This window comes from Phalacrocorax aristotelis, chromosome 2 (assembly GCF_949628215.1).
Source record: "Phalacrocorax aristotelis chromosome 2, bGulAri2.1, whole genome shotgun sequence".
Lineage (NCBI taxonomy): Eukaryota > Metazoa > Chordata > Aves > Suliformes > Phalacrocoracidae > Phalacrocorax > Phalacrocorax aristotelis.
The window spans coordinates 14856852-14878637 of record NC_134277.1 but is presented as its reverse complement, the minus strand read 5'-3'; the positions used below and the strand labels follow the sequence as shown (position 1 = coordinate 14878637).

General features: G+C 39.1%; 1 long non-coding RNA gene across 1 annotated transcript in view; it reads left to right on the top strand.

The window, feature by feature from the left end:
• Positions 1-6720, top strand: part of LOC142052416 (uncharacterized) — a 93650-nt gene extending 86930 nt beyond the window's left edge. Inside the window, exon 4 of the long non-coding RNA XR_012658830.1 lies at positions 2000-6720. This is a non-coding gene — a long non-coding RNA (uncharacterized LOC142052416). The remainder of the gene's footprint in view (positions 1-1999) is intronic.
• Positions 6721-21786: the final 15066 nt, after the last annotated feature.

Sequence of the window (21786 nt, the reverse complement as noted above, 5' to 3'; positions counted from 1 at the left end):
GGGGTAAATGAAAGCAGGAAATCAGTAGTTGAATTTAATCAGTCTGGCTATCTATGAAGCTCCATGCATTAACGCCACCTGGTATAGTGCATAGTCTGTGCCATGAAACAGGGAATGCCTCTGCAGATGTGTGCTCACCTTTGCAGCACAGACTGGGGATGAGTTTGTCACCCTATGTCTCCTCTACAACTACTAAATCATTAAAATTTGGCAGTTACTGTCAAAGAGTTTTACTGTGCTACCTTATGGATTGGCTAAAACAGCAGCTGAAATAGAGCTGGCTACATTACTCCTTCCTAGTTCTTAGATTATAAGCTCCTGGGGTGAGGCGTGCTGAAAGTGTTTCTACGTTACCTTACACAAACAGATGCTGGTCAGAACTGTAGCTTCTAAGTACCATTGTGCTCCAAATCTTGTTGCTCCTGGTCTGTGGCATGTCCTGGGAGAAAAACAAACTAGCTCCCCGTGAAGAACTCTGTAACATTTTGAAAAGAAAGTAAAATGTGAGAACAATTTAGTTTTTTTTTTAAGATACATGGAAGTAATCCTCCCCTCTCCCTAAATATGACATTCTTTTTCCATTTTCTCATACATCTCTGTTTTTCTGGGTTGCAGCCAAGACTGAAAGCAGGAAATACAGGTATATTTACAAGAAAGTCTTACTTGTAATTTTCTATTCAAGCGTGTAACCACAACAACAGGAGTCATTTCAGCTCACCTTAACATCTTGGAGAGTGCTAGTACTAAGCCTTTACATTTTATGAGGGATGCAAACTACCAGGGAGAAGAGGTGACAGAAGGAAAAAATATGCATGGTACAAGGGGTAACAACAATTCAAAGTAGATGAAAAAGAAGAAAGGAGTGAATTTTGTCTCTTGTTCTGTCTTTTACTTAGGCAAAACACCTATAGTCTCAGCTGAGGCTGTGGAAGTAGAGTTGGAATCAAAAGGGACTCTGTTCAATGGCCTGTTTGCTTGTTATACAGTAAGATCTTTGCATTCTGTTATTTGATGCAAAGGAACCATAAACAAGAGTGGATTTGAGTGTCTACCCTAGCTCCATTAGGGGTAGGAATCCATTCGATGTAGGAATCTCCCCAATCACACTTGTGTCTGGGCTCCTCAGACACTGTGGTGGGAGCTTGTTGGGCAGCAAGGAGGTGTGATGGAGAAGCACTGCCACACTGGTGACCTGGCAGCTTCAAGGGCCTCTGGGGCAGCCACCAGAGCCACTGAGCAAGGTCTTTCCCTCAGTCTCAGAGAGGGGTAAGGACCTCTGCATGGAGGAGTACTGGTGTAGAGGAAACCAGGCAAAATGGTCCAAGAGGATTAGTGTCGTAAAAACAGAACCCAGTGCCATGACTGTGAGGGGCAGGATGAATTTGTGTGGCAGTGATCAAGAGAAAGAAACTAAAACAAGCCTCAGGCACCAGTCGCCTGCAGTGCTGAAAAATTATTAACAGCTTTGTGTTGTTCATATGGTGGTGTAAGCACAAGGGCATGGGGAACTTCACCTCACCGCGGCTAGAGCTGTGTGAGATGTGCAGGCACAGCAAAACACATGAGTTTTGCCTTTATGCCATTGTTTGTGTAAAGGGGGAAGGTACTTAAGCTTGGCTCCCGTTCGGCCTCAGTGTGAAACATATTTCTGCAGGCAGTGTTTGAAAAAAATTGAGGCTCCATTAGGTAGGATTTGGTTTGGGGGAAAATGAAGAAGGGGGATGAGGGAAGGGAACAGAATTCAGGGAAAGGCACAAAAGAAAAGCCAGCTCTGGAGACCCTTTATTTTTAATGCTAAAATGTATTGTGATCCAAAGCATTCAGACGCAGTAAAGAATTTGATATCTCAGGAGAAAAAGAGCAGACAAATGGGATATTCAGTCACATCTAAGTAGAAACATATTTTTGTGAGCCATAGAGTTTGTGCACTTCTGTCTTCCTTAGTGACTTTTCCCTCACAGCCCATTACCTATGAAAATATGTTCTTTCTTTCTTACAGATACCGTGAGAGTTGAAAGGTGTGTGCCCACAAAAATGAAAGCTATTTCTAACATTTCAGGAGGTGTACGTCCCCTTATGAAAAGGAAATCGAAGACAAAAGGAAAGTGATCAAATAATGTATGGAACATTTAAGCCTATTGCTTAAATGAATACATATTGAAAATGAACTCACTGAATGTTTAAGATTGGAGCTCCATTTTGGAGAAAGGCTTGAGAATTAGAAGTTTGGCTTCATTCTGAATTAAAAAGAAAATGTTGATTTTTTTTAACTGAGTAGAATTTCCCATTAAAACGTTTCTGCTTGAAAAAGTTCACTTTAATGCTGCTTTATGGACTAAAGGAGATCAGATAGCTGCCGTAGAGTAGTGCCTGTTTTTCTCCATTAGCTATAGAGTGCAAGATGAGAATGACCCTGCAGATTCAGACACCTAAACTTAGGTGCATGTGTGTGTTCATGTGTAAGCTGGGTTTCTAAACTTCTGTTCAGACGATGCAATTTTAATCTGATGCACACAGAGATTTGGAGCTGGTTGGTCTCACCACAAGGCAGATGCCTACGTGCTGGCAGCTGAACTGCCCTCAACTGTCTACTGACTGCACAGGCTTGACACATGAGACTAGCATCTCATAATGGGTTAAAAAAAAAAAAAAAAGATGTTTTGCCTGACTTCCAGGTGCTTCTCCAAAAATGAGGCTTTTCTCCCCAAGGTCTTTGTCAAATCTGCCATGCCTGTCTGGAAGTCTTAGGGTAACCTATGCCATCTCAAACAGAATTAGATGCCTATTTTTCAGTATCAAATCCCACTTGAGAGCACCCACCCCTCCTCAGACTGTCACGATGGCTTAGGTGCACAACTACCCCACCTGCCCCTAAATGTAGGTCTCTGAATCTGCAAGTTGAATCTGACCATAGGAGTGCGATTTAGTTCTCTAAACACAAGCATCAAGTGCTGTTTCAGATGCTGTAGGGTATCTGGGACATCCACATGAGGCAGACTGATATTGTAAAGCATCTCTGGAAGAACCATGCTTTCTGGACTGTTCATGTCAGGCTGAATGGGACACTCTACAAGCTAGATGTATATACATTATAGACATTGAAAGCCAGGTGACATGAATCTCACCTTGATGAAAATCTTGCAATAAAACAATTAAGTGTACATGCAATGTTTTGAAAATTGTTGTTGACAAAAACATTTTGAAGAAGCCAGCTGTCTTTCAGGCTTAAGAGATACTGTGTCTTGATAGTGTTTGCATAAGTAGCTTAACAGAATAATTCATTTTTCTCATATTTTTAAATCTCCTGAATGTTTGTTTGCACGTTCTGCAAGAGTGGATCCCAGGATTCCTGGGGGCCAGAACCTTGCGTGCAGAATAGTGAAAAAAACAGATCCACTGATTTTTCTGGGTGAAAACCTTTGTATATTTAAGTGAAATTACTAGATATCTTCCATCTAGTAGAAAATATTATCCACACCTCGGTAGCCAATGTGAGAACCTGAATCCTGTCTAACAGTCCTAGGTACCATATCTGTTTTCATAACTTTTATCTTACAACATTCTCCTCCTCCAGTTTGAAATAATTACGAATTGTCTGGTTTTATATATCCCATACAGGATTTTTTAATTGTCTGTCTGTAGCTTTCAGGCATCCCTGTATACACAATTGCATTCTCTTTCCTCCTTGCTCTCTTTGCCAAATGCTCAGTGGGTGTAATTTGATATAATTCCATTGATGTCAGTGTAACTTTGCTGATTTACACTGGCTGAGGCTTTTCCTCAGCGTGGCGGGTTTGTTTTAATGTCCCATTTCTGCAGTTATTATTGGATTATAGCTTTCACTAAACTTTTCAGTGTCGTAATTTGGAAACACTGAAAACCACCACTTTAACATTTAAAGAACACTAATCAGCACTTCTGGCTTCTTCTATTTTTCCAGTTTAAGCAGCGGCCCATAAATATCCCATTAACAAAAATCTGTTGCGAGTGTTTTCATTGTTTTCTCTTTGCTTTGCGGTGAGTTAAGTGTTTCTGAATTTCCTGGGCGGATGCATCAGACTGTGACATGCTGAATCTGGTTTTATCAGTTTTATTCTGTTTAAGCTATTTTAAATGCAGCTTGAGGTCTGTAGCTATATCATAATTGTTATAATTATTATTATTATTATTACTATTGTGATTACTGTCACTCTTTTTATTGCATTTGGGAACTACTGATTGTCAGTTCTGTACTGAGAATAACTTAGCAAAACTCCAACCAGTTTAGCCAGGAGGAGCCTCAGTTTTGCTTTCATTTTGGTTTGTAGGGCTGGTGGTGACAGGAATACCATGGAATTCAAGCTGTTGCGATGTTTGGAGTGCAAGCGCTGCTTGTCCCGCTATGGGACGGGGATTTCAGTAAGACGACACATTTCTTTGGTAGTTGAACAAAACACTGATAGACTTTCACAACACCTACATGTTTCTTCTTGTTCCAGAAACTCCTGTGACCCAGAAATATTTGTTGCAGTGTGAAATGTTCTATGAGATAATGATAGCTTTGCAGAAATCTGGAAATACGTAGTGGGGAAGGAGCTTCCCTTTTCATGAGCTTACATTTATAGATGTGTTCAGCATTCCTTAATACAGAATATAACAGACATTATGAATCCAACGATACTGGTCTTGGATCTTACACAGTTGTTTAGTGGCACCTTGGTTTAACAAATGGGAGAAAAATGTTTGAGGTGTAGAAAGCATTGATTAAAGGAGCTAACTTTGGGTATGTCCTGCTGAAGATTTAAAGGATACTCTGGGGAGCACTGTCCCTGGGGTTAGCACCACCTCATGCGGTCATCCAAAGCAGAGGTACCACACAGCTGTGCAGACGCCCTGCTCAGGCAGCTCAGGACACAAGGCAGCACTGAACTAGAAACTCTGTGGCCAGGTTTGCACAGAGCTGTACCTGCAAGTAAAGCAGTGCTGGGAGGATGCGGAGGTTAGCTTGTGCATGTCAGTGTGGCTGAACAGCTTTTGGATCAGAGCAGGCTTGCACTCCTCCAGCGTGAGCTGCTGTTCCTGCAGTTTACAGTCAGAACCAGTGCTTTTAGAGACATTCCCAGATGTGGACTAACAGAAGGCCTACAGGAGCAGAAAGAGTTTTAGAAAACACTACAGTTCTAAAAGGAGTGGGTATTTACATTTAGTTGAGGAAAAAAGATCAACTGATATTAAAATTCCATGCTTGAGTGTCATAAATGAGACTTTTTTCAAGCTCTTCTTCCATATCTTGCCAAGGGTATTGGGCAAGCCTCTCACTGTCTCAGCTCTATAGGCCTGACAACTGCTCACTTTTCTGGGCTATTGGAAAGGCTAACTCATTATTGCTTCGCAAACCTAAGCTATAAAACACTGTGTAAACATGTGCTATTAACTACACTTATTTGTTATGCAAGGCAGGGCTGGGAATAGTTCCAGAACCAAATCAATTGCACTCTGCAGTTTTGATTTTGTGATATCCAGCTATTGGTTTCAGAGATACCTCGGGGCTTTCTAAATGGCCTTACTCAAATATTTACATCAACTCCATTAATCTTTCTGTCTGGCTTTATAATTAATTGAAAAATTATTTCCCTATGTACCAATCTATTCTTGTCCCCAACAGTTTAGGTACTTGGCTGAAGACAATTATAATCAAAATCACTTATCAGCAGAAGTTATTTCCATCATCTTCTCTGTATCGCAGGCTGAGGTTAGAGCACTCGGCAATTTTAAAAGTGTTATCTCAGCTGTGGGCTCCTGAGCGTGTGAGTAGTGAACCAAAATATGCTCAAGATCCCTGCAGTTTTTCATGTGCTAATTCTTTTTGGATGTAACTCTGGGATGAGAGAGCAAAATATGGGTGGTAATCATCAGCCAGGCCACGGTTTCCCAACTTGTGGACAGGTGTGTTACTGTGGCCCTCCTCAAAGCAGAGATGACACTGTGAGGTTAAAATGCCAAATTTTAACAAGAGACACAGAAACAGAAAGAAAGGGGAAAGACAAGACATCTGGTGCTTTTCTTAAAGCTTCTGAGGTTGAAGTTGTCATCAGCTGTTTGCTCAGTTTTGATAATTTACGATGCGATCAAGGGACTTGTGTGGTCCAACACTATGAGTGAACTCTAACTTGAGGTAAAACAGTACCTTTCTTTTTGTTTTCCATACAGACAGGAAAAGGAGCCCCCTTTTCCCTCATTATGAGATGACTAATTTAGCTGCATAATTTACAATAATGCAGTAGCTGTCTTATCTAGCTCACCTAAGCTCAATGCTGGGCACAAGATGAGAATCTGAACTGGAACAGAATTCCCTTTGCCATCGATGGCACACTGGGCCCTGTTTATGACTGTGCTACGGAAACAAGTCTTGCTTATTACTGTCTCAGTTGTATGAGAATGATTTAGAATTCATATTTGATGCAGTTTTCCATATATATTACTGTGCTCATGTTTAATACATTAGATGTTCAAATTAATACATATTTAACTCTGCCTGACTTGTCCTTCTGACCCAGCTCCTGAGATTGGATTGACTCTCAGCAACAGAATTGTTTGTATTGAAAAAATAACTTAGCCTTTCCTGGTCATCTTTAATTGCTTTAGGAACTTACTGTTGGCTAGTTCAATCACTGACTACATAAAGTTCCTAATTACGTAATCAAGAAGGACAGCATTCAAAATGAAAGATAAGAGCGCAAGGAATATGACCTCTAAAAGTTGTTAATCAGCTGTAGTTATTGTCATAAGCACTGCTGTGAACTTTGCAAGCTGTGATACCTGCACTGATGATCATAAAGATAATGAGGTCAGTTGTTCATTTCAGTCAAAATGATGAGACTTGATTAAAATGAAATAAGAGTTTGCAATAAAACTTTGAGTATTTGAGAATGGATCTTTAAAAATAATAGTTCTGAATTTGATGTTTCTTTTTGTTGAGGTGTCAACTTTGGTCACTTGGAGAACAGCTTTTTGTAGGTGGTATTGACAACTTGTTTGATCTTTCTTGCCAGTCTCTTCAGTATCTGGTGGTTTTTATAAACCCCCATGGCAGATGCTGAATTGCAGATCTTGTCAGCAAAGCTAGTTTCTAGCTCTCCTCTTGCGGAGAAATTTTGAAAGACTCATCGAAATCCAAGCCAGTAATTGACAATTCAGAACACAAATAAAATGCAATTGCCATTAAACCACCCCAAAATATGCATCATTACTGATATGATTTTACAATTGCTTGATCAGCTACAATCTCAGGCTTTTTTTTTCTGTAAATGATTCGATGAGCCTCTCATTGGTTAGCAAGGCTGACCTTGGGCCCTCTCTCACAGCATTTCCTATGGCTGCCATTAACTGCAAATCACTCCTTATCTTTTATGTCATTGTTGGTGTACCTTTATATCCAAAGCATTGACATCAAAACAAATGTGAAGAAACATTGTTTAAGAAAAGATGAAAAAAGCAGCAGTTGATTTCTCCAGCTGTTCACCTCTATCATAAATCATTTGCCTTCCCTTATAAAAGACATAGACCTCATAGAAGTGTGAAGTGGTCACTGACAACCTGACTCACACAATAGTTACAGCTTTCAGTTAAGTAATCAAATACTTCTGGACATTGGATTATAAATTAAATTAGTACACATTTCAAGGCATTCAAAAGTCCTTACTACTGATATTCTAAGGAAGCTTTAAAAGTATTTATCATAGTGCTGATGAAGAATAACATCTTCAAATTCAGAATACTAAGAGCTTTGTAAATTTTATTATCTAAATAAACACTACCACCTATTTGGATACCTGTCATGATCTCTGTTATGTCTTTGTCAGGTGTCACACATGACTTATCATACCTGAAGTCTTGTATGGTTGAACTGTGACTGAAAAATGCATTAATACAGAGGAATGTCAAGAAAAAAGTGCTGAATTGTTAGAAAAGTCCCTTCTCTTTGTATTCATGATGGTAACCGTGTGCCTTCCTGACTTCATTCTTGTAAATTACTTTCTATCATTTTGAGAAAGGAAGAGGAATTATCTTGTGGACTGCAGAAATTAATACTCAAACTTTAACTTTGTTACTGGGGACACCAAACAGGACTTTCAGATTGAACTTTCAGAATTTCCTCCTACTCTTACTTCTCTTGAGGCAGTGCAGGTATAATGCAGCATAAATCAAGGCCTAAATGACATTTTGTTACCCCAAGTGTTCTTCCTGTGTATTAAAAGGCTTGAAAAAGCAAAAATAAAAAGAAAATTACTATCACAGAGAATCTGTCTAATCTGCATGTCAATAGAGTTCGTTTCTTCAAAAGTGAAGTAATCTGATCACAAGGCAACATATCAAAATAAGAGCAAAAAATTACTTTGTATAGATTGCTGAATAATACGTAGACATACTGAATTATAAGGACATGAAAAGAAAACAATTCTGCCATGACAGTAGGCAGAGCAGAGCCTGTCAAAAAGATAAGACCAAATAAGCTAAATATTGTTTCTTTAAGATTCAAGAACAGAGTTTATAGCATTTTAATGTTTGTGATTAATGAGGTAGAAAGCAGATGCTCTATCAGTGGAGTAGAGATAATATCATCAGCATTCAGAGTAAGGAATAGTTTATTATTTCACAAAAGCTTCATGCCCTTTTGGCCTTGCTTAGGAACTTGGCAGGATATGAAATGAAGATGAATGATAGTTTAAACAGAGTTCAACCTTCCTCACAAGACCATATTAGTAAAATATGAATACAAAACATTGGCTTGCAAGATTAGTAACACGTGCAGCACCTCCTGTAATATACATTGGGATTTTTTTGAATAATTGATTAGGAGCATGTAGGACAGATCTCATTATCAAGGTCTATTGATTTTTTTCTACTCATAGCCTGTTCCTAAATAATTTTCCAATTATGTAATAATGTTGTAAATATAGAGGACAGATCTGGCTGGAAGTCTTAATAATTCAATGAGGACAGTGGTTTTTTCCTAAGTGGAGGAAGACAGGGAAGTAATGTGGAACCCTCACAGGATGGCTGATCCAAGTAGAACTATGAACACTCAACTGTTAAAAGGAAGCACCGTGGAAATGTTTATGTTTTAAGGCGGAGTACTAGGATACTCTTTTTTGTTTATTTCTTTACCCTAAGAAGATGCAGCACACAGATCCTGTCCCTGAAATTTTTTAGGACCAGAAAAACTGGTTTATGTTCCTGACAAGATAGTTTTACTATTTGAATTCTTGGAGCTGTAGAAAAAAACTTCACAGTTAAGAATTATGTATAATTATGAAGGAAATATTTTCATTTACACTTGCAGCCTAGAAACCCGGTCATCGACACTATGTATATGAAAAAGTTCCTGAGCATCCCTGATAAGTATTTCTATTAACTTTTGGCAACAACTTTTAGCCCAGGAACTCTAAATATCTGTAGAAAATGAAGGGATTTTGCTGCTTAAATCTCATGCTTATCTTCATGTGGCTGAAGACAAACATTACACAGCAAGAGACACAACTTCATCTTAAGTTTACTTTCCAAAAGTTCACAGTGTATTATCTAGGCTCCTCTATAATGAATGGAGGGTAATTCAGATGACCTGCTTTGGATCCATTACTTCAGGTGAGTGAATCTCACCTGATGCTTATATTGGTATTGAAGCATCCTATTGAGTAGCTTTAGACTGAATGGTGAAATTTCAAATGCCTGAAAAAAGGTGAAGCCCAGAGGAACTCTCTTCTCTGCTGGTGCAGAACTCATCTTCTTTTTATCTCATACATCTTATATATGCATGGTAAGAAGATTATGGATATTAAAGAAGCAGACTATCCAAAGTTGTAAGTTGCAAAAATCATGGACAAACATTGAAAAAATCCTGAAACCCTGAGATGGGAAACTTTATTCATACTAGCTCTAGGAGTGCATAAAAATAGATCAATAAAGGCAGTCTTCAGAGTCTTTATCCATAAAAATTTATGAAAGTTTGTCTGCAGCTGTAGTTTTCACTACAGATTATGTAACCAACTTTTGTTTTGGATTAAACGAGACACTGATAATTTTTCCCCATGCTTTTTTAACCCCTTCCAAAATACAGCTTAATTATGAAATGGAAAATCTTTTCAAATGGTGAAGCTGAATCGTTTTGTTTTGAAAATGCTGAAATGAAAGGCAGAGTAAAACAGTAGCAGAAAAGGGAGGAATGGGTCTCTACCCATCTAACTGTCAGAACTTTTTGCTATCTAACTACACAGTAACCAGACTCTTTTCATGATGGCTCTTCTAGTACCAAAGCAGTCTGTGATGATTAGCTATTTCCTGTTCATTAGCATCTAAGTGCTGCAAGGCTACTTCCACCAGCAGATATTAGTATGGTGGGATTCCTGCCTGCCTTGAGATTCCACAGGTTCTCCCTCTCATTTTCCAGCAGCTCCAAAATCCACAAGCTGGTTAAAGTACACACACTGAAATGATTTTTGGAAGGTGATTTGAAGTAACAGCCTAAACAGATAATACAAGAATCTATTAGACAGGCAATGCTGCATATTTAGATGAAGCATAATCAAGTTATTCTCACAACACCCACTGTCTCCTCACCATTGATTAGCCCTTCAAACAGTGTTATAAGATCATTCGTTGAAGAATTTTGGCTTTATACTGTGAAGAACAAACTGGCCTGCAGCGCTTGCCCTCAGACAGAAACTGGTTGTAAAACACATGCATGAATAACTAATAGCAACACTATCTACCACTTGGGAAAACACTCATAAGATCATATGAGATCATATTTCTGCACTTGAAGCAATGTGGTTTGCAAGTGACTCAGCTTTAAAAATAACTCCATAGAAGAGACAGAGAAAATAACCAACAAAAACCCCAGAAAGATATAACGTCCCAGCACAGGTAGGGCATTATTTAGCCTATGCTTTTTTTTCTAAAAGACTAAATCTTTTTCCTCATATCCCTTTCCTGTCTATAAGATGACACTGTTGTACCTTGCTGCAGCTACATGTGAGCTTATCATTGAGTGACCTGAGAAGTGGAATTTATAGCAAATACATGTAAAATGGAGTTTTTAAAACTGCAGGATACATAAGTCCCTGTGACGTATAATGAGACCAGTGCTACTTGTTATTATATATTTTTTCCTTATTGCACTGTTCCTAATAATTTTTTTCTTGAGAAGTATTTTGTGGAATGGAACACATCTCACTTTTTTTCTGCTTTACAGTAAGCTCCAAAACTGTGCATCATGCAGGGTCTGTCTCACAGTGATTAACTCACTGGGATACTTGTAGCAGGTGCAGCAATCTGGGACTCAGGACAGGCAAATAGCTTGTAACAGTTACCAGGTTCTCAAGTGGCTTTTACTACCCTGCTGAGCTCTATATTATCAGTTAGTTTTGTGCCAAGAACAAAGATAATTTAAATATCTGTACAAGTATATTGTTCTGAATGCATTGTGGCATACCCTAAGTGGTGTAACACAGAAATCACAACTTGGACTGGAGGAAGATGAAGTGATTTAATGCCACCGTTGTATCTGCAAACCAGGTTTTGCAAAGCATGTAACTCCACAAACAGAATCCGATGCAGACTGTGTGGGAGATAGCTTTTGTATTGCTTGCTCATTAATACAAGGATGTGATAGCCACTGGGACTGTAGACCTTTAGCCAGTGGCCAGCTTAACTTCAAATTTATGTCATCATGCCATCACTACAATCCTGAGATAAGATTAAAGCTGTCTCAAATCTACCTTGATGTACTACCATCACGCCTCCAGCACTGGAGAACTGTCTAAATAATGATGAACTGTACCTGACTTGGGGACAGAAACCCTTCTGAGTCTTTTTTGTTCTGCATGTTCAATCTTGTACAAAATTTATCCTTCTTAGATAAGTAATGAAAACTGGGATTCTGTGGATGTGAGTCCGCAGAGGAAAAAAACAGGGTTGTGATGAGGAGCTAAAGGACACAAGGTTGGCCACCGAAGACTGGAAAGACTTTTGAGTATAGGTTTTCTGTGGGGAATACAGGAAGCATAAATATTGCACTAGACAAGGGAACCAGCTACCTGAAATTGCAGGTATGGGAACAGGAGTATGTGAAGGTGGGAGCCTTGGGGCTAGGAGTGTGAGAAGAATAAAAGTATGACACCTGGCTGTGAGCTTGGAAGCCTCATTCCAACACCTTGTGATGTCTGTAGCAGCCTACATGCCTACCATTGTAAAAATAGCAAGGAAATACTACATCTTAAAACCATGTCACTCTTTCAAATTGCGTGGTTTATTGTCTTAGTGTTGAAGCCCTCAAGGAGAAGGGCCAAAAATAGGCTGCATAGGCCACAAGATGGCCACAATACTTATACTGACACTCATGAAAGTATGCAAATACACAAGAATACCTATGTACTCATATTTATACTCAGATTATGGTGGCATCTGATCTCTCAGATAAATTCGGATAAAAGTGAATGTATAACATACCTGAGTAAGACAAGCCACATGGTGTGTGTGATCTTGGCTTTTTTTGGAACTGAAATTTATTTCATTAAATAAATTACTATTTTTCATTTTCCTTAAACAAATAATTAGCATTTCAGGAACACAGAACAGTTACTTAAAATAGCTGTAAAAGTATTTACTGACATTTACATATTGTTTCTTTCTCTTTCCCTTACTTTTCAGGTAGTAGAGTTTTCCCCACAAATACACATAGACAAGAATCTTGGAACACAAAATTAAATCTGTGTATATGTACATATATATATGTATATATATGTACAATATGATTTGAAGGAGTCCAAGTTGTTGGCTTTTTTTCAGTTACAAAAGGCTGTTTTGCTTGAATCAAAATCTTCCCAAGAAAATATGGCCCATTGTCACATTTTAAGTCAAACACTGCCATGAGGTTCATGCCTTGCCCTGCCTAGCAACAAACTTTTAAGCAACAGTAGTTTGGTTTCTGATCTGAAGCAAGAGCTGTCTTTTTTTTTTGTTTTTAATTCTGATTTTGCTGATAACACCTATGCTCCAAATCTAAATTGTTTTTCTTGGCTTCAGGCAAGGCAGCATTATTTTTTCATATGGGAATATGTTCTAAAAAGTTAAGGAATAAGATTCTTTATCATTGATATTATGGTAGCTCCTTAGAAACTTCAGTCAGGACTGATACCGCCTGATTCTTAGTGTTTCACAAATACAGAACGGAAGACAGGCCATTCTTGTAAGTTTATAATTTCAGTGGTAAGTTGTTTCAGCACACCTATATGCTGCTTCTCAGTGAAGATAACCTCTCTCCTCCTGTGAACTTTAACATCACGCTCTCACATATAATAGTGGAATTTGCTATGTGTTCATTATTTGGCTGCTCAACCCTGCTTTTGCTCCAGATCCGTTGTATCAGTACTACCATGTCCTAAGCTTGCCAAGGAGCATGATTTCATCTCTGACAGGGCATGCTAACCGTTTACACCATGGTCCCAGCCAGACAATAGGAGACCGTCAGCAGGGCACAGCCCCATAAAAAGTAAAGATGCATGAGGCCCTTGCCTGTTTCTTCATTTCACTGTGGAGCTGAACAGGCTGACATGCGCCTAAGTGTTAAGTGGGAGAGAGCTTAACAGAGAGCTCATGAGGAATATTCTCTTTCTCTAAGACTAAAAAAGCAGATCTTCAATTATTTTTTTTTTTTTTCTGTGGGCTGGTCACATTAGGAGCTTTGTGTGATGAATGAGTTTAGTATTGTAAAAAAGGTGAACCTTCTTATTGTGGCTTAGGTGTAGGAATATTTTGATGAAACAGAGGGTATGAAAACTGAATTTCTGTGGTGATTCTCTGTCTCCGTTTTCCCCACTTTCCCTGCACATTTCCCCTAAAACTGCCTATTTCAGAAGGTCCGCGAATCTTATATATATTCCCCTGTACTGCAGAAGTCTCTAGATGAAGAAAAGCCTGGTTAATCCATAATAATCGCAAGCCTGTTTATTGATCTCATAAATTGCACTTTACTTGACCTGTCAAAAAGGCAGAATTCTCAGCATGTGCTTTCCTGCTCCTCTAAGAGCCTCTCTTCACCTCGGGCATATTGCTCCCCCCAGCCTCTCCCCATCTGCTGGCAGCTGTTGTAAACCCTGATCTAAATTCATTAACCTTCATTCAAACAATCTATTTGAGTTCATCCTTGAGAAAGTACAGAAGGAACAACAAACACTCACTACTGATTTTTCTTCCCTACCTTCCGTAACACACCAATGCCCAAGCTGTGTACCCAGGCTTCTTCCAAAAGGAGGAAAATTAAGACCAAAATCAATTGGAATCGAAATCAGCCCATAGAGTAGGATTTCCTAATTAGTAATGCTCTGATTCTTAGGCAGTGTTAACACCTGTGTAATACCAAGCAAAAATCTACACACTAATCTGAGTGGTGTCAGGGCAATCAGTGTCATCTATCTATAAGGAACAAAGAGGAAGCCAGCGCTTAATAGAAAACACTGTTCAGTGTGACTTACAGATTGCACTGAACAATACCCTGAACTGCAATAGTACTGCTGCCACAGGGAATGCTGTGAATGGATCTTGAGTGACTTTTGCATAGATAAAAAGCTTTGTTTTTGTTGAAATGGGTAAAGTTGCAGACAACTGCATGACTCAGATGTTGATGTTTCTACATAATGTTATTGGGTTGTAGCCAGCGCAAGGACTTCATGTACTCTGAAAGTGCATTACTGGGTATCTTTTAAAAGTACCTCTTAAGAGTATGCATTTTTTTTCTTTAAAAAAGTTGTGGCTTTTAGCAGTGCAGTTTCTAATATCATAATGTGAAAACTACGGTAAACAATAAGGGAACATTTTAAAAGGAAGCATTAAATGCCTGATTCCCTTTACCAATAGAGCTGAGTCTCAGCTCACATTTAATTTTATTGGGATTTTTGAACCATAGGTGCCTTGCAATCCCCTGGAAAACTCCTCTGATTGTATTGTCAGTCTCAGGAAGAATACAAAATCTGCAACTGAATTGTAGGCCTAAGGTATAGTGACTGTATCATTTAATTGAACAAAAAAAACCTGAGAAGTGGTGGCTAGCTCAGGTGAAACATTCAATTTCTGGGTAGCTAAATGCAGGTGTGATGAATCCTAGCTAAAAGGTACTGAAAGGGCTGAACTGCAAATTTTGAAAAAGTACTTTTACAAAATTTTTTGCAAGTTCTGCTGTCACTTGAACTAGCTTTAATGAGCTGTTTCCAAGTATTACCTTAAATAAATAATAAAAAAGTGTGGCGGACAAATTGTCAAAATCATGTTTAGATAGATGGCTATGGTATGGCTGCAGGTCAGATGTGTGTTCTGCCAGCTGCCTAGGGTTTCAGGATCATCCTGACTCGTTAGAGTGCATTGTAATTTTTGGAAAAGAAAAAAATTAAAAAGTGGACAAGGCTTCTGTCGTTGTTTAACCCCAGCTGGAAACTAAGCATGACACAGCTATTCACTCACTCCCCCCTGCCCCAGTGGGGTGGGAGAGAGAATTGGAAGGGTAAAAGTAAGAACACTTGTGGGTTGAGATAGGAACAGTTTAATAACTGAAATAAAATTTAATAATAACAACAACATTAATAATAATAATGATGAAAAGGAAAATAACAAAAAGAGTGAGGAATAAAAGCCAAGAAGACATGTGATGCAAATGAAGAACAATTGCTCACCACCTGCCGACCAATGCCCAACCAGTTCCCAAGCAGCAGCCCCCTGGCCAGCCTTCTCCGAGTTTATATACTGAGCATGACATCATATGGTATGGAACATCCCTTTGGCCAGTCTGGGTCAGCTGTGCTGGCTGTGTCCCCTCCCAGCTTCTTGTGCATCTCCAGCCTTCTCAGTCGGTAGAGCTCAAGAAGCTGAAAAGTCCTTGACTTAGTGTAAGCACTACTTAGCAACAACTAAAGCATCTGTGTGTTATCGACATTATTCTTATACTGAATCCAAAACACAGCACTGTACCAGCTACTAGGAAGAATATTAAATCTATCCCAGCTGAAACCAGGACAGCTCCTCAGTACTCTTTCTGTATATTCAATGGTATTATTTCTAATGTAAATATATGCAGATCTTACAAAAAACCCTAAAAGGATGCCTTGCATTTTGAGTGTGGGAGGTTGTAATGCACTTGACATTTGCCTGGACCGTTAAAATTTTTTAGCAGCCTGATGAGCAGAGGCACTGGAAAACAGAAAGCACAATAAAATTGCAGCTTATGTATTTTTTCCACAGTCTTAGTAATGTTGTTATTAATATATTCAAATTAGTGTCAAAACATTCCCTGTCCCTGGATCTGAGAAGGCACGTTAGGACACACTGTCTCAAAGGCTGTGAAAATTTAAAGGCATGCCATTTGGATGAATGCTCTTACTTTTCTTCTCTGTTTAAAAGATGGTGGTGAGTTATGGCATTTTGCTGCAGTAGGTGATAGGAGATAGACTGGTTTTGAATTAGTTCAACATGAATTGTGAACAGAATAGGAACATTATTTCAGTGGGAGTCGGATCAGATCTATCAGCTCTGGCTTGCCCTCTTCCCTCCATTCAGATGTCTCCCCATCTTCAGATGTCTGCTTCTAATGTCCCTTGGACCAGTGAGCACTTTTGCAGGTTGGTAGTACAGGATGTGAGTGGGGACAGCAGAAAACACAGTTTACTCCATTTTCAGTTCCTGTCTGGTCTGCACTGCCTTTATTTTCATGGGACTTTTAAAGACTGTCCAATCTATGTCTTGCGGACATAGATTCAATTCTTCCAGAGCCAAAGGGCGTTTATGCTCAAACATTAATGAAAAAGCTGTTCATTGCCTGGTATTTCTCAGGAGAAGGCGTGTGTACACTAAGGAATTTGTAAGAAGCAGTGTGGTTGCTGGAGGACACAGACTTACCTTTCCAAAAAGCAGTCTCAGGCAATGTCAGCTGATGAGCTGTCTGAGTTTGCTAGAGAAGGGGTAGTCCTTGGAATACAAGTTCAAGGATTGATTTGAGTGACCATAGGTTAGAATAGTTCAGAAATTGTTTGTGCTATAGGAACTTATTGAAGCTGGGCCTTAAAATTCCCTCATTTCCAATAAATTACTGCATAAAGGCTGAATGGTCAGTTGGTATAAAACAACATTACAGCACAAAAGAGTGTATTACTTTTCAGAGTTAAATAAATAAACCCACACTTCTTTCTTGGCTCCTCTGTAATCTTTGGTGAACAGCACCTGATTGATAGGAATGTAATGGTAATCCAGCTCCTCCATTTAATGAGCCAGAGAGAACATCCAGCTAACGCAGCCTGTGTTTCTGACACCCAGAGAATGGGCTGGAATGACTGCCAGAAGTTATTGAGCTGGAGAGAATTTTAAATGAATGAATTGGGCATGAGTCACGTCTTTCCACACAGCAACTGCGGGTGCTGGCTGCCGAAGTACTTGAGGAATCAACAAGGGCCCCTTCTGAGTGAGCCGGGGGAGAATTTCATAACTGACTTAGATTTGGAACTCTGCAATGCATCTGGGATAATAATAACCTACAACAGCAAGGTTTATTTAAAGACAAGCAGCTTCAGTTTGTCAATAGCTTAGATACCAGTAAACTTGGGTGATGAAGGGTGGCAGAGTGTTAACTGGTCTGGAAGCAGTATAAATACTTTCTACATTTATCACTTACAAATGTTCACTGGTGATATGTTATCAGTAATTTATGATGTGCCATGACAAAAGCTTAGATTTCTGACAAAAATAGCAATTAGTTAGAAGAATGAGGATTCTCCTTGAGTGTTTTCAGCAAGTCATAGGGGGTATTTCTTTCCTTCCATGCATGAACTGCTAGTAAAAATACTTCAAATTTGGCAATTTTCTCTGTTGCCTGAAATTGCTCCAGTTTTTAAGCTCTTCTAAAGACCTTACAAATGGTCTCATAAAATTATTGGTATGAATTATTTGCATACCCTGTGCATATATTAGCATGCAATCATGGTCGTAAGTACAAAAGAAAGTCATCAATTTGCTCATACAATTTCTTAATCCTTGATGCAGAAACTTTTGCTTATTTGATTTTGTTTTCTTCTTCACAGACATAGTAATTATAACCAAAGTTTGTCTTCTGAAGGAGGAGTAAAATGTGCATCGAAATTGTCAAGCTTTGTCTCACACATGAGGAGTGCTCTATTGCCCCAGAATTTCATGCAGGATGCTTACCAGGTACAGGCAAATGAATGAAGGAGTCCAATTTGTTACAGTTAAGCACCACACGGCAGATAGGTACTGCACTGTGTCTTCACTTTCGTCCTCGGGGAAAGGGACTCGCATACCTGTGAGAAAAGTCAAATGCTTTCTGAAGCTGATGACTGCTAAGAATCCAGAAGTTCTCTATGGTCTTAGTGGTTTGATAGCTGGAATCAAAATACCATAATACCCAGGTATCTCTGACACATTTTGATTTTCCTGCCAGCATCATCTCTGTTGTGTAAGTGGAGAAATTTCACAGTCACATCTTTAGGAACATTTTACTTGTGTTATTCAGTGAACTCTAGTAGTGTTTGTTTTGAAAGATAAGAGTTTAATTAATTCTTGATGATTTGGAAGATTGGGGAAAACTAATAGTTTCTGAAATCAGAGAGGACTTGAAAACAATGATGTAATATTATGGTTGCATTCACAGACCACCAAAAGAAGGACAATATTGATGAAGATTCGAGTCAGAAGCAGTTCACTTCCATACATTTTCTCTTTGTAGGAGCACTGGAGAATACCGTAATGAAGCTTGCCTTAACAAATTTTGTAAACAGCCATATGCAAAGATTATTGAAGCTAACTGAAAGGCACCTCTTAAGCTTAGGAATTTTTGGTAAATCCTGGAATTCTCAGATTTTTAGTTATAAATTTGGTTACTTGGTTAAATTTAGTTATGCTCATTCCCTTCCTTCTAGACACAATTATTTTATAGCTCACCTTCTCAAAGTGTCACCTGACACAACATTTTTCAGCTGGGGACATAATCTGGGATCTGAGCACCAAGTAGGGGGTGTTACAGTATGGCATAACCATAAAAGACAGAAAGAGGTCTCATTTTTTTTTAATTTGGAAAGGATGTAGCAACTGAACCTCTCAGGCCCTTATGTATCTCCTCTAGTTTTACTGTGTGAGGTGACCAAAGTCCCAGGTGACAATATTCATTGCCGTGGCTCTGGGAAGGAAAGTCATTGGAATAAAAGACTACATCATTCCCTAGTGTCATGGTTTAGCCCCAGTCAGCAACCAAGCCCCACGCAGCCACTCGCTCACTCCTCCCTGGTGGGATGGGGGAGAGAATTGGAAGAGTAGAAGTGAGGCAACTCATGGGTTGAGGTAAGGACAGTTTAACAGGTAAAGCAAAAGCTGCGCGCAGAAGCAAAGCAAAACAAGGCATTCATTCACTGCTTCCCATGGGCGGGCAGGTGTGCAGCCATCTCCAGGAAAGCAGGGCCATATCACGCGTAACGGTTACTTGAGAAGAAAAATGCCATCACTCCAAATGTCCTCCCTTCCTTCTTCTTCCCCCAGCGTTATATACTGAGCATGATGTCACATGGTATGGAATATCCCGTTGGTAAGTTTGGATCAGCTGTCCTGGCTGTGCCCCCTCCCAGCTTCTTGTGCACCCGGCAGAGCAGGGGGAGCTGAAAAAGTCCTTGATCAGTGTAAGCGCTACTGAGCAACAGCTAAAACATCTCCGCATTATCACCGCTGTTTCCAGAAAAAATCTGAAACATAGCCCCATACTAGCTACTACGAAGAAATTTAACTCTACTCCAACTGAAACCAGGACACCTAGGCACTGTGGAGGTATGAGAGAGGACTATTGGATCTGCTGGACAATCTTTTCTGGTTATTTAGGAGCACTGAATCTGAAATAGAATTATGTCACTTAATGGTGAAGAGCAAGCAAATCTTATACTCCAAATAAAAGGGCAGAATTTGGTCAGTATGCCCAGTCAATGGAAAAGGAGACTGAATCTTCTGATCTGTTACAGACACAGTTTTGATTTTAGAAAGATACTGCCTTCTAATAGGGATATATTTTAGCTCTTTATTGAAACCCCTTATGCATTTGCATGAGCTGCTACACTCAGTGTTACATGCTTTCTGTTAGACCCACAAGGAATAGATCAGAAATGCCTGCAGATCAGATCAGAAATAATAATTGCAATGGAAAAATACTATTTTTTCTGGATTTTTGTCATTCCAAGGACAGAAGATGTTTCTTAGAGTCCATAGCTCTTAGAACATGGTTCTTAGAGAGTGGGTGACTGGCTTATTTCAAGGGTGAAGAAGATATTGCAGGAATGCTGTGTGACAACCGCATGAATCACTGCACTTGCTGCTTCTGGAACAATGATTGACTCAGAGAATTCTGCTTTTTGTGAAGCTGCTGTTATCTCCCAGCACCTGTCCTCAGACATTGAGCTGTTATGTCAGTGGCACTGAATAAAAATGATCCAGAGTTAACAGGTAGGAAAAGAATCTTCAACCTGAGGAAAGGCAACTAGCAATTTAAAAAACCCAAACCAACAAAACAAGAAACAACCCCCCACTAAACTATTTGTTTTTTTCAGTTAAACTCTTCAGGAAAATAAATTTAGTTTGCTTCTGGAAAGACTAATCCTCCCCCAGATACTCTCTTTCTAAGATTTTGTGTGCAGTGTCCTAGAAGAGGTGGGCCAATTCTTTTAGACCACTTTGACAGGAGCAGTAAATTTTAGTTCCCAAACCTGCTCGGAATTGGAAGCTCCAAGCCACAGAAAAGCCTTACACAGTTCATGGACCAGGGCTGTCTGCAGCAAGAGCTGCCAGGAATGATAAAATATGATAGTAAATTTGCTTTTACTGCTCCTCTCTGTTATACTAAATTTGTCCTGTATCTTTAGACAAAAATGTGTACGGACCCTCTTTATAAACCCTTGGGGAGAAATTTGTGCACAAAAGTAACATTCTCTTTCTCTTCACTTCTGTTTGTGGTGTCTTTTTATAATTAATGGAAGGTGTCCAACAGGTTGGAAAAATGCATTGAAAACCTAATCCAGACACGTCAATACAACACTGGTTTTAGTTTAAACAAAACCCAAGCAAGATTTCCCCTTCCAAAACAGTGTCTCCAAAAATACTTCTCTGATTCAGAGTACATTTTTGTCCTGGCTTAACTCCTTCTGTACTGAATAACAAGCAAGGCGTTTGGTTGTTTTTGTTTTGTTTTGTTTTAAATGTGGCATAATGCATGTATTTATTCAGAAAAAATATATTTTTTCTAACAGCAGCAGGTTTGATCAGAAGTGTATGAATTTCTAAGGTGTTTAACCAAAGTCTTTGCTAGCATAAAATGAAGCTAGCGCAATAGCACTTATGTCTAGTAGTGCAAAGTTTGAACCATAGTGCATGAACCAAGGCCAGTGGAAAAGGAAATATCATAATTTCCCTGTGTTTTTCTGGAAAAAATTATAAGGAACGTGTGGTGTTTTCGGAAATTTGTTTTGTAAAATTTCCCAAGAATTACTATGTTGGGGTGTGCGTGACATATTTGCCTCAGAACTTCAGTGCCATTCCTTGGTCTTTGAGAATGTGTCAATAATTTGACATGAATTGACTTTTTTTTTTTAATGTATGCAAGCTTCCCTCAAGATTGGTTAATGCCAGAATGGGTGTGAGTCATGAAATTCTGATCACATTTGAGATTTTTAGGAAGTTTAGGTTCCATGTTTGGTTTCAGTAAACGGAAGGTAGAATATGTCA